Consider the following 11,291-nt stretch of genomic DNA (forward strand, 5'->3'; position numbering starts at 1 on the left):
CCGAGTTGCTCTAAAGTGCAGTAGCTGTATAAAACTCAAACTTTAAATGACTTTTACATATAAAGTATACTGAAGCTTCGAATAACTTTTCGTTGCAAACTTATGTAACGTTCGTTTTTTTTATTGGCAATTCAACATAGATGGTCTTCTGGTTAAAAATTGTCTATTTATATTGTTATCAGTGCGATATCCCTTTAATGAAATTGTTATTTTGGGAGTACTCTGAGAAACTCGATGTGGAAAATTGCTGATTTAAGATGTTTAAAAAGCATTTCCGAAAATGTTTACAAAAGTTCAATCGGGAATTATTTCAGGACCTTCTTCGGGAATTCCTGCTGGGATCCTTCATAAATTTCTCCAGGAGTCCGGAAATTCTTCCAACAGTTCCTACAGATATTCCATGATTTGATTAAGAATCTTTTCAGGAGTTCCTACAAAAATTCTTCATGAACTTTTTGTAGTTACTACAAAACACATTCGGAAAATACTTCAGCAGTTGCTTCGGATAATTTTATCGAGTCTTTATCAAAAAATCCTTCTGGACTTCATTCTGCTGCTTCTGGAAAGAATCCATTGATAACTCTTCCGGAAATGCCTTTGAGGGTTCCTTCAAATTAGATAAATAACATATTTTCAGGGAAACCTCTAGAAGTATTTCTCTAGGAAATCATTTTGAAATACGTCTAGGCATTGATTTCATAATTCCTACACAAGAATCATTATTTATTTTTCCTGGAGTTTTATTATGCAGTAATTTATGCAGTAAATTATGCAGTAGTTCCTCCTGTTCAAGGGTTACTACAGAAGTTCTTTCAGAATCTCCTACGAGTGATTGTCCAAGAATTCATTAGCAAATTACAACAATTCTTCCATAAATTTCTTTTGGATTTCAATTGGAAAACACTTTAGTACTTGCTTCAACATTTCCTTCAGAACTTTCTTCCCGATTTCTCCCGAAGTTCGTTCGAAAACTCCTCCATGATAATCCTGCAGCAATGCACTTAATTTTCCAGAAGTAAATTCGTAAACTTTTCTAGTGGATCTTATGGAATTCGAGAATTCCTTCGGAGTTTACTTCAAAATTTTTTTCCGGAAATCCCTTTATGAATTTCATTTGGAAAATTCCTCAGGTCTTACTTCACCAGTTCTTCCAGTAATTCCTGTAAAAATTTCTTGAAGTTGGAAGTTATCTCTCTAATACTACAGCAGTTTTTGCTCTGGTGTTTCTCTGGAGAATCTTTGGGATTGCCACCAGGAATACTTTTTAAAATTGTTCAGGAGTTTTTGCGGCAATTCTTTGCAGATGTTGTTACCGAGTTCCTTTAAAAATTAAGGCAGTTCATACAGGAGTTCATTTGGAAATTCCTCCAGAGAAAACTTTAGAAGTTCCCTGGCATTTCCTGCAGTAGTTTTCACGTGAATTTCTTGGGGAATTTCTGAAAAAAATCCTTCGGGAATTCTTTTAGAAGTACTCTAGTAAGTTTGTTAAGAAGTTTTGTATAAAACTCCTCCAGAAACTTCTTCGAGGATCCTTTCAGTTATTCTACAAACTCTTCCAAAAGTAGCTACGGAAAATCCTCGCACAGCTCTGGAATATATTAATCTAGTCAAGTTCGAGATACTGAAGACGACCTTACAGTTAAGGTCGAAATACGTATCTGTCAAAGGATGCAAATTCTTAGTGGAATAAAAAGAAACAGCACGATTTCCTTTTTACTTTTTGAAATATCTACTGAATATCCTCCCACATGTAGAAATTCCACAATGCATATTCCCCATAAAATTCCTATTGGAAATACTCCAGAAGTTATTTCGGGAATGAATCTAGACATTATTTAAAAAAATCCTTCTGGGATTAATCGAGAAATTATCGCGTATTCCTCTCGAAGTGCATTTGGAAGTTTCTCAAGCATTTTTGTTGGAAATTTCTCCAAAAACTGCTTCGGGAATTTCCCCTGGCAGTGATTTGAATATTTTTCCATGAGTTTATTAAGAAACTCTCCTAGCAATTATTTTTGTCTTCTTACGGAAACCCTTCAGAAACATTCATGCACTTCCTCTACAAGTACTCTAAAGATACCCAAATGTAGTTCCTTCGATAACTTCTATATTTCTTTTTTGATTAGGAACTTCAGGTGTTCTTATGGACATTTTTCCAGAAATTCTTCTGGTAACTCCACCAGGAAATTATTCAGAAGTCCTTTAGAAGAATCTTTTCGCGAATTGTTTGATGAGTTTAATCAGGGATTTAAAGACTGTGTAGCCACCGTTTTAATTCGAGATTCTTTAGTTCTGCACTTCTAAGTTTTTACGAAAGTTTCTGCGAAAGATGCTTTGGGAGTCACTTTAGGAGTCCATTGGGAAATAATTCCTTCCGATAATCCCTTAGAAGTATTTTCAATCTGCCGGGGCCCGTAGCGTAGAGGCTACACGATCACTTCATAAGTGAATGGTCATGGGTTCGATCCCAGCCCCGGCACTTGCAATTTTCCGTCAGTTGCTCTTCCCCTTGAGAGCGGCTGACACCTGACCCTCTTCTGAGCATATGTTCTAACGGACCCGGAATCTTGGATATCGGCTAACGGCAACTCATAATGGACCCCCAATCGGACTGGAAATGGAACAAAAGCCACGTAGCAACATCGTGCTCACCATTCTACCATGGACAGAGTAGAAAAGTGACAGCAGCGCAAAAAGGCTACCAGTTCGAATTAGAATTAGTCGAATAAGAAAAGAATACATTTAGGCGCTGTACAAAAGTGTAAGTGCAGCCGCCAATTGGAATCGCTCACGCAGTGCCCTAGTGGACAAAAGAGCTGAAAATCAGGTTAAGTGGTTGAAGAATAAAAAAATATCTTCAAAAAATTCTCTAGAAGCTATTTTGGAGAATACTGTTGTTATTCCTTTGACTGTTTCGAAAAATGTTCCAACAAGAGTTCTCCTATGAGTTCTTCCAGGTAAGGAGGTGTTTGTTTAGGAAATTCTTTCAGCAATTCATTTTTTTAAATTTCTTTACGGGTTGCTTTTTGAGTTTCTCGAAAAAATCTGAAAAATTGCTTCGGGATTTTTTTGAAGAATTACCTAATTTTTTTTTTGCGGGAGTACGTTTGGAAAACTACTAAGGAGTTTATTTGAAAGAAACTGCGGAGCAATTCATGGAAAAACTTTTGGATAAGCCACTGAACGATCTCCTGGAGAAAATTTGAAAGAAAATCTTGGAGGAGTGTCAAAAAAAAATGCTGGAACTATTTTCGAAACAATTCTTGAAGGACTATCCGGAATAATTCCTGGGGAAACTTCAGGAGGAACTCTTGGAAAAATTCTCATATAAACAATTAGACCAACTACTACCTGAAGGGTTTTCCGAAGCAACTGTTTGAGAGATTCCCGTACAAAATTTATAAGAACTTCGTAGACAAATCGCGAAAAATGCTGAAAAAATATCAAATTAACTTCAGGAGGAACTTCCAACAAATTCCGGATCATTTGGCCACTTAATTCCCTTGGAGAAGTGGTCAAATTTTTATATGTTTAAGAGCTAGTCTTCATGCTTTCATTAGACAAGTTTGTGGAAGGCTATTTTGAGCATTTTGGCCACATTCCGAGGAAGTGATCAGGTTTAGAAAACCTTAAGATACTACAATGGTTTTCTTCTAGATTTTCCTTTTGTATTCTTTCTGGAGTCTCTTCTTCAAAATTTCTTTAGGTTGTCCTGAAATTCTTCATAGAGTTATATATGGAATTACTCCTGTTTTTTTTAGGAATTTCTTCAGGAATATCTCCGGATATTGCTTCTTGGAAACCTGCAGAAGATCCCTCAGCATCAGGATATCAGGAAGCTTAGCTTATCAGGAATAGCAAGAGAAGCTACTGAATGAACTCCGAACGGAGCTACGAGTGTAGAAGATCGTCCTTGAGGGATCCCAAAAAAAGCACTTTTAAGTTTCTAAGAGGGACCTTCTGCAGGGGTTCCAGAAGCAATATCCCGAGAAGTTCCCAAAGAAGTTCCTAAGAACACTCAGGAGCAATTCCACACAGAACTCCTGGAGAAATTTCAGAGAGATCGTCTGCAGAATTACCAGAGGAAATTTTTGAAGATGGAACTGAACGAAAATCTAGGAGGAAACCATTGTAGTGTCTGCAAGATCTTTAGGTACTGACCACAAATGCTGAAAACAGCCTTCAACAATCTTGTCCAGTAAATTCATAAAGTTTGACCGTAAGACCCAGGAATATGACCAATGTAATTAAAATGCATGAAATAACCTCAAATTTCTTTGTTTTGTAAATTCATAAAGTTTGCCATGTCACAAGGCAAGACAGGTTTTGAAACGAATCAAAAACTGGCTACATCCCTGGGGAACCAAGTGGCCACAAGCTCCCGGAATACGGCCGACGTGACCAGAAACAATCGAACTGGTCTTCAACAAACTTGTATTGTAAATTCTGATATTGTCTACTGCTCCGGGAGAATCAGGTGGCCTGAAGATCCCGGAATGTGACCAATGTGAACAAAAGTGTCCGAAATGGCCAAAAGTTGACTTGAAAATTCATGAAAATTGGTATGTCGGAAGGCATGCATCGGCAGAATGTAGCATACGTAGTACCAACACTCTCGTGGAAAAAACTATCCCACAATACCCCGAAATAATTCCGGAACCATTTGACCAACGATCAGAAATTCCGTTTAACCCTTTGAAGCCAAAATTTTTCAAAGCGTTATTATGAAGTTTTTTTTTTCTACGTTTTTATGTTGTTCAGGTGGTCAATAGCATAGAAACGGTAGAATATTATGCAGATTTTTTTTCTGGATATCCTAGGTCATCCAAACTATTCTTGAGTTAAGATCCTAAAGTCTACGGATGTAACGGTAACTTCTTTCATTATACAAAGCTACGATTTGTAATCTATTATGTCCAGTAAGTCTCCTGAAAGTCCGATATACAGTATCAGATCAGTCGGAATATACTACGTCATTCAAACTGTCCTTGAATTTAGATCCTAAAATCTACGGATGTAAGTTACAGTAGTTGTTTTTTTATAAACTAAGCTTCGCAGCAGTAGGGAAGCCCATTATATTCCAAGAATGTATAACAGCGCTTATTGTTCCTCTAACTGCTTTGGTAAGTACATTGGATTATGTAACACTACTTAACGTAGTGGCAAATGCAATCATCACAAGTGTAAACCTGAAGCTATAGTCTCCGGAGTAGTGTTGTTGATCTGGAATATCTCAAAACTATCTTGAAATGACTCATGCCATGACAGTGGGATTACAGATTACAGCCTAAAGATCAATGTAAGAATAGCTACTGTTGATATCAAAGCTTAACTTCAGGATAGTTTGGATGACCCTCAATATCCCAAAGGTTCATAATAATGCATACCCAAGCAGCACACATGTCACAAAGAAGAGTCGACAGCGCAAGGTTTTGGTTGTACAGGAGCCATTTTAAAGTTATTCTGCCTTTGAATGTAGTTCCTGTACAACCAAAAACCTGCGCTGTCGACACTTCATTGTGACATGTATGTTGCTTGGGTAGTAGACTTCAGGTTGGTCCAGTGACCGCGATTGGTTATGAATCGTTACTCAGTATGTTAAATATAGCTTATAATACGAGCGTAGATCAGAAGCTCTGAACTGTTTTAACTGTTTCTGAAGGTAGTTTGGCTGATCTGGAATATCCCTGTAGTGTCTCTAAATGACATTTAAGATTTCAAACGCTTCGTGGATCCCAGCAGATTGTGCTATGCTATTATTTATGATGAAAACACATAAAGTTTTTCTTGAAGATTTGAAGGATTTCATTATAGAACAGTTTGGACGACCCTGAATGTCCCAAAGGTTTATAATGAGCTAGTAGACTTCAGATTGCTCCAGTAACTGCGGTTGATTATGCAACGCTACTCGGTATAACAGATATGCCTACTGTTACGAGTTTATACCTGAAGTTCTGAACTCCAAGGTAGTTTGGCTGACCTATGGCTATGGCTACGGAATATCCCTACAGTGTCTACACATTGTAGATTTCAAGAGCTTCACGAATCTCAGTAGGATATGCAATGCTATTATTTGTGGCGAAAATACATGAAATTATTCTTGTAGATTTGACGGACTTCACTATAGGACAGTTTGGAACACCTAGAACATCCCAGAACATATTCGATATTCTTGACGAAGGCTAAATGAATACATATAAACGTAACCCACATCCAAGTTTAGCTTTTAGAACAACTGGTTTGTCAATTACTTCGTTTTTTTTTTTCAATTTTCATGGTGTTCAGGATGTTCTAGATTATCAATGAAATCCCAAATACAAATATTCCCATTTTTCCCTAATAGAGGACTCAATTTTCAACAACTTTGCCGAAGACAGTATTCTGTTTCATTGAATGGGTGAATTTATACAGCCGTTTCTATGTTGGGGTCATATATGACCCCTCCGGCTCCAAAGGGGGTGGAATTCTTCGGGAGTGATTTCCTAAGCCCCTGGAATTTTGTAATTCTTTTGGAAGTTCCAGCAAAATTTTCTCTAGGAATGCCTTTAAGAATTTGTTGGATAATGCTGCAAAATTTACTTCGGCATTTTCACAATTCGCCCAGGAATTTCTTCAAGATTTTATGCCAGAATTCTTTTTGAAATTCTACCCCGGAGTAAATTGGAATAATTATCACGCATTTTTTCTCGGATTCCTCTAGATATAGTTTCATCTAAAACTCCTTCGGGAAATTCTGCAACAGTTCCTTCGAAAATTTCCCAGTTATTTTTGGTTATTTCTAAAAAAATAGTTTCTATCTAGAAATGCTTCTGAGGGTTCCTGCAAATTCAAAATTTCCCTCCATTTTCTGATACACCTCTAGGATTTCCACCTTGAAATGTGTTTGAAATACCCCTAGGAGTTTATTCGGGAATTCCTGTAAGGGTTTCTTTTTGAATTTTTCCAGTAGGAAATTTTCTTTGATATTTTATTCCACATTTTCTCCAGAAATTCTGTCGGGAAAATTTTTGAATCTTTCCTCGACAAGAAAACTTTTTCAAAATTCTACGGGAGTGAATTTGGAAAATCTTGGAATTTGGGTTTTTTAGAAACTTACTACCGTTTCTCCGGGAAATCTTCTAAGAATTTGTTTAGAAAATTCCTCAATATTTCCTTCGGTTTTTTCCATAATTTCTCCATGAATTTCCTTGAAACTTGCCAGAATTCTTTTGGAAATTTCACCCGGAGTAAATTGGAATAATCATCAAGCAATGAAGACGAACCAGACATGAAAAAATCATCAAGCTAACTTTTCTCGATCGGGAACTTTGTTCGATTTTCTTGGGCATATTGTAGCATTTTCCTTGACCCACAATGCTATGCAATGGCAGGTAAAGAAAGTCTTTTAAATAATAACTGTAGAAGTGCTCAACGAACACTAAGTTGAAGACAGGCAGACCAAGTTCCAGTGGGAGCGTAGAAGCTCAAAGAAAAACAAGAAGAAGCCATATAAATGTAGCTCAGAACATGGGATTAATTGAATTATTGTATATATAGTCTTGCACAATCGGAAGTCCTTCGAAAAAATATCTAGATTTCCTATGCACAACTATCTGCCCTTGAGAGCTTACGGTAAATCGTTTTTGCTTTTCGAACGAATCCCGTTCAAACCATACTGTTCTACACAATTCGATCATAAAGTACCGATAACAGCATTCGACAACTGTTCTGGTTCTTTTCTACTCCATATCTCTAAGAACGAGAACGTTCGGGAAGGCCAACCATAGCACGACAGCTCAACTGCGGACTTCCCTCTTTCACGGTCGGTCCCCATCCAGCTGGATCCTCCCCCACTACGTCGTGAATAGGAAATAATTGTAATACGAACCATATCAGCACGCTGGAATCGATAAGAGCGCCGCATACCACTCGAGCTCGAGCTCGAGACCGAGCTGCTGCCGGCTGGTTTTGGGGCTCAAGCTGCATCCCATAGAGCACAGGCCCGTATGCGGGCTACACGGAGTCGCGCCGATGAATTATGGAACACGATCGCCAGTGTCGTCGTCATCATCATTGCATTGCTTTACTTCCATCACGGATGGGCAAAGGGAATTTGCATCTCGACTTCTCCTGCACAGGCAGCAGTCGCCTGCCACAGCAACCGCGATAGTAGAAGGGAATTGGGGTAAAATACACAATTGGTGTCCAATTTTGTTTGAGTTATCATAATCCTTGCTGCACAGATTCTTCAAGTGATTTCTTAAGGATATATCCAGGAAATTCTGCACATTAAGGTGAATCTGGTTTTTGATTTTTCATTAAATAACAAAGCAATATTTTCCTTATCGATTTTCCTACACATGTAGAGTGTGGATCAAGGTATCTTCTGAATGTTCTTGTGGTGGAAAATGTTTTCCATTTTTGCAGAAACCATTTTTTGTGTAATTTTACTCAAAAGTGGTTTCTGCAAAAACATAATTGGCCATAACGAAAAAAAAGTGCATTCCAAAAACTTCAGTGATCAAAGCTCATAAAATTACCTTCTCAAATATATATTTTTTTTGAAATTTTCCGCGAGTTCGGGCATAGTTTTTTCGGCTTTTCTTTATGCATTTTCTCAACGATGGAAAATTTTATGGAAAACTTTTTCCACCTCATATTTTTTTTTATTCCTGAGAAAATTTCCTGTCATTTTCATTAAAAAATTTTGTTTCTACGATGTTTTTTTCTTGAGTTATGATTTTTCAAGAAACGGCTTATATTACACAGTTGGAAATTTTTCAACAAAATTGGCCATAGCTCAAAAACGAAAAAAGTGCATTCTAAAAATTTCAGCGATTAAAGCTTATAAAACAACCTTCTCAAATATATTTTTTTGAAAATTTTACACGAGTTCGGGCATTGCTTTTTCGGCTTTTCTTTACGAATTTTCTCAACAGTGAAAAATATTGTGGAAAGCTTTTTCCTGTTTATATTTTTTTAGGATTTCTGAGAATATTTGCTTTCATTTTCTAAAAAACACTTTGTTTCTACGATGCTTCGTTCTTGAGTTATGATTTTCATAGTAATTAGTGTCCGGGGAAAACAAAAAAAATCCACCTGAGTTTTCCGGAAAAATAGGCGACCCTGAATTTTTCTCATTTTTTTTGTTCATATATCCATGAGCCTTGCCAGTGGAAAAAGTTTCATGAAAATCTGAGATTGATTGATTGATTTGTCTTTATTAAAGAGACTTTCAGCCCTTGGCTTTAAAAATCTGAGACCCTCCAACTCGAACCCGTATGGTAATGAAAAAATGCCTATTTGTCTGAAAATTTCTTTAGTATTTTTTCCAGAGATTCCTCCAAAAATCCATAAAATCCTTCAAAAACTTTCCCAATGATAATAAATTTCAAGATTCCTTCATAAATTTCTTCAAAAATTCCTTTAAAGTTTTGTTTGGGAATTTCTCTAAAAAAAATCCAATAACTTTTCAAAGAGTTCCTCTAGATATAATTCTATTGTATCCTCAAAAATTCTTCCATTGATTCTTTCGTAGTTTCCTGCTGAGAATCTTCCAGAAATTCAACCTTGAATTCTCTCGGAAAATCTTCCAGTGATTTCTTCAGTAAATCAAAAGTTCTTTAATTTTTTTCCAATGATTTTTTTATAACCTGACGAATTTCGCACCAACTCGTCTTCGGGGTTGGCAGCACCCCCTCAGAATGTTATGAAATTTTGTAGGTTTCAAGACTTTACCTTTTCAAGCAACTTTGCGTATTTTGTTTTTTCAAAATTAACCTAGACTAACATTTAAAAAGAGTCAAAGTTCTTTAACCGTTTTTTTTTCACAAAAAATAACTCGAATATGATAAGATGTACAAAAAAGTGATGTATGGGTGACATTTAGAGAATTGTCCAAGCTTTCATGAAAAAATATTTTAAAATTTCTAAATACATTTTTACACGCTAAAAAATATATTTTTAAAATTAAAAGTCAATTTACAGAAAATGCCCACTTTTTTATGTTTTGAAATTTTTTTTCCAAGAAGGTCAATATTGTTGCCTAACTTTCCTCCATACATCACAAGATGGGCACTTTTAAGGAAAAAAAGTTTTTCTAACAAAAACTTTTTCATGTTAGTTTTTTTAGCGTGTTGCGCATTAGCCGTTCTTTTCACAAAAAATATAACTCGAATATGATAAGTTGTACAAAAAAGTGATGTATGGGGGACTTTTAGGGAATTGTCCAAGCTTTCAAGAAAACATATTTAAAAAATATAAAAAAATGTTTTACACGCTAAAAAATATCTTTTCAAAATTAAAAGTCAATTTACTGAAAAAGTCCACTTTTTTATGTTTTGAATTTTTTTTCCCAAGAAAGACAACATAGTTGCCTAACTTTCCTCCATACATCACAAGATGGGCACTTTTAAGGAAAAAAAATTTCTAAAAAAAACTTTTTCATTTTATTTTTTTTTTGCGTGTTGTGTATTAACTCGTACAGTAATGTATCCAGAATCCTAATGACAAACCATTAAAACTTAATGGGCTCAACTACTCAAAGCAAAATCAAGAAATTGACATTTGTAAGGTGCTACGGTCACCCTTACCGTATTCGGTCGGCCGAGGACCGACCCGTCGAGAGTCCGACTGCACACTAATTGCCATACCAATAAGTGATTGGAAGGCAGTGCCCGAAGCTCTCGACAATTAAAAATAACTTCCTCTCCCGCTTTGACATACATGTGCACAACAGACAATGTGTTAGATGTTCATCTAATCCCATCCGAAGGGGGTTTGGATTGTGAAAAGAAGATAACCATGTGCGATTGTGGAATCGAGTTCAGTTCTAGGCCTGCTGGCGACGGAGATAGTCGAGTGACTCCGTAGCTTGAAGGAATAGAAGCGCCCGTCTAGCGAATTGGGAGTCGTGAGTTCGAGTCTCACCGGAGTACGTGGATTTCTTTTCATAATTTCAAATCTCAATTTGTTCATCGAGCACATGTTCTGTTGTGCACATGGATGTCAAAGCATTTTCAACAGTGTAATTTCCCACATGGCTTGGTCAGCCAAAGCAAAATCAAGAAATTGACATTACTTTTTTAATATCTTAACGTGCTTGACATTGAAAACGTGCTTGATATTGGAAAGGGCTCAAGACAAATTTGCTTTTAGGGTTTTATATCAATGAAAACGCTTGTGTATTGATGAAATATGTACATATGTATATGTGTATTCAATTATTTTCTTTTCTACAATACATACATCCTTCTTTTATACATTCTATTGTAACGTTTTTTGAATATTAGATCTTTAGTCTATCTGAAACA

General features: G+C 36.3%; 1 long non-coding RNA gene across 1 annotated transcript in view; it reads left to right on the plus strand.

Annotated features, from left to right (window-relative positions):
* The window catches only part of LOC134289462 (uncharacterized), a 209,586-nt gene extending 198,856 nt beyond the window's left edge, over nt 1–10,730 (plus strand). Inside the window, exon 2 of the long non-coding RNA XR_009998535.1 lies at nt 10,553–10,730. This is a non-coding gene — a long non-coding RNA (uncharacterized LOC134289462). The remainder of the gene's footprint in view (nt 1–10,552) is intronic.
* The last annotated feature ends 561 nt before the right edge of the window (nt 10,731–11,291 follow it).

Source organism: Aedes albopictus, chromosome 3, assembly GCF_035046485.1.
Source record: "Aedes albopictus strain Foshan chromosome 3, AalbF5, whole genome shotgun sequence".
NCBI classification, from domain to species: Eukaryota; Metazoa; Arthropoda; class Insecta; order Diptera; family Culicidae; genus Aedes; species Aedes albopictus.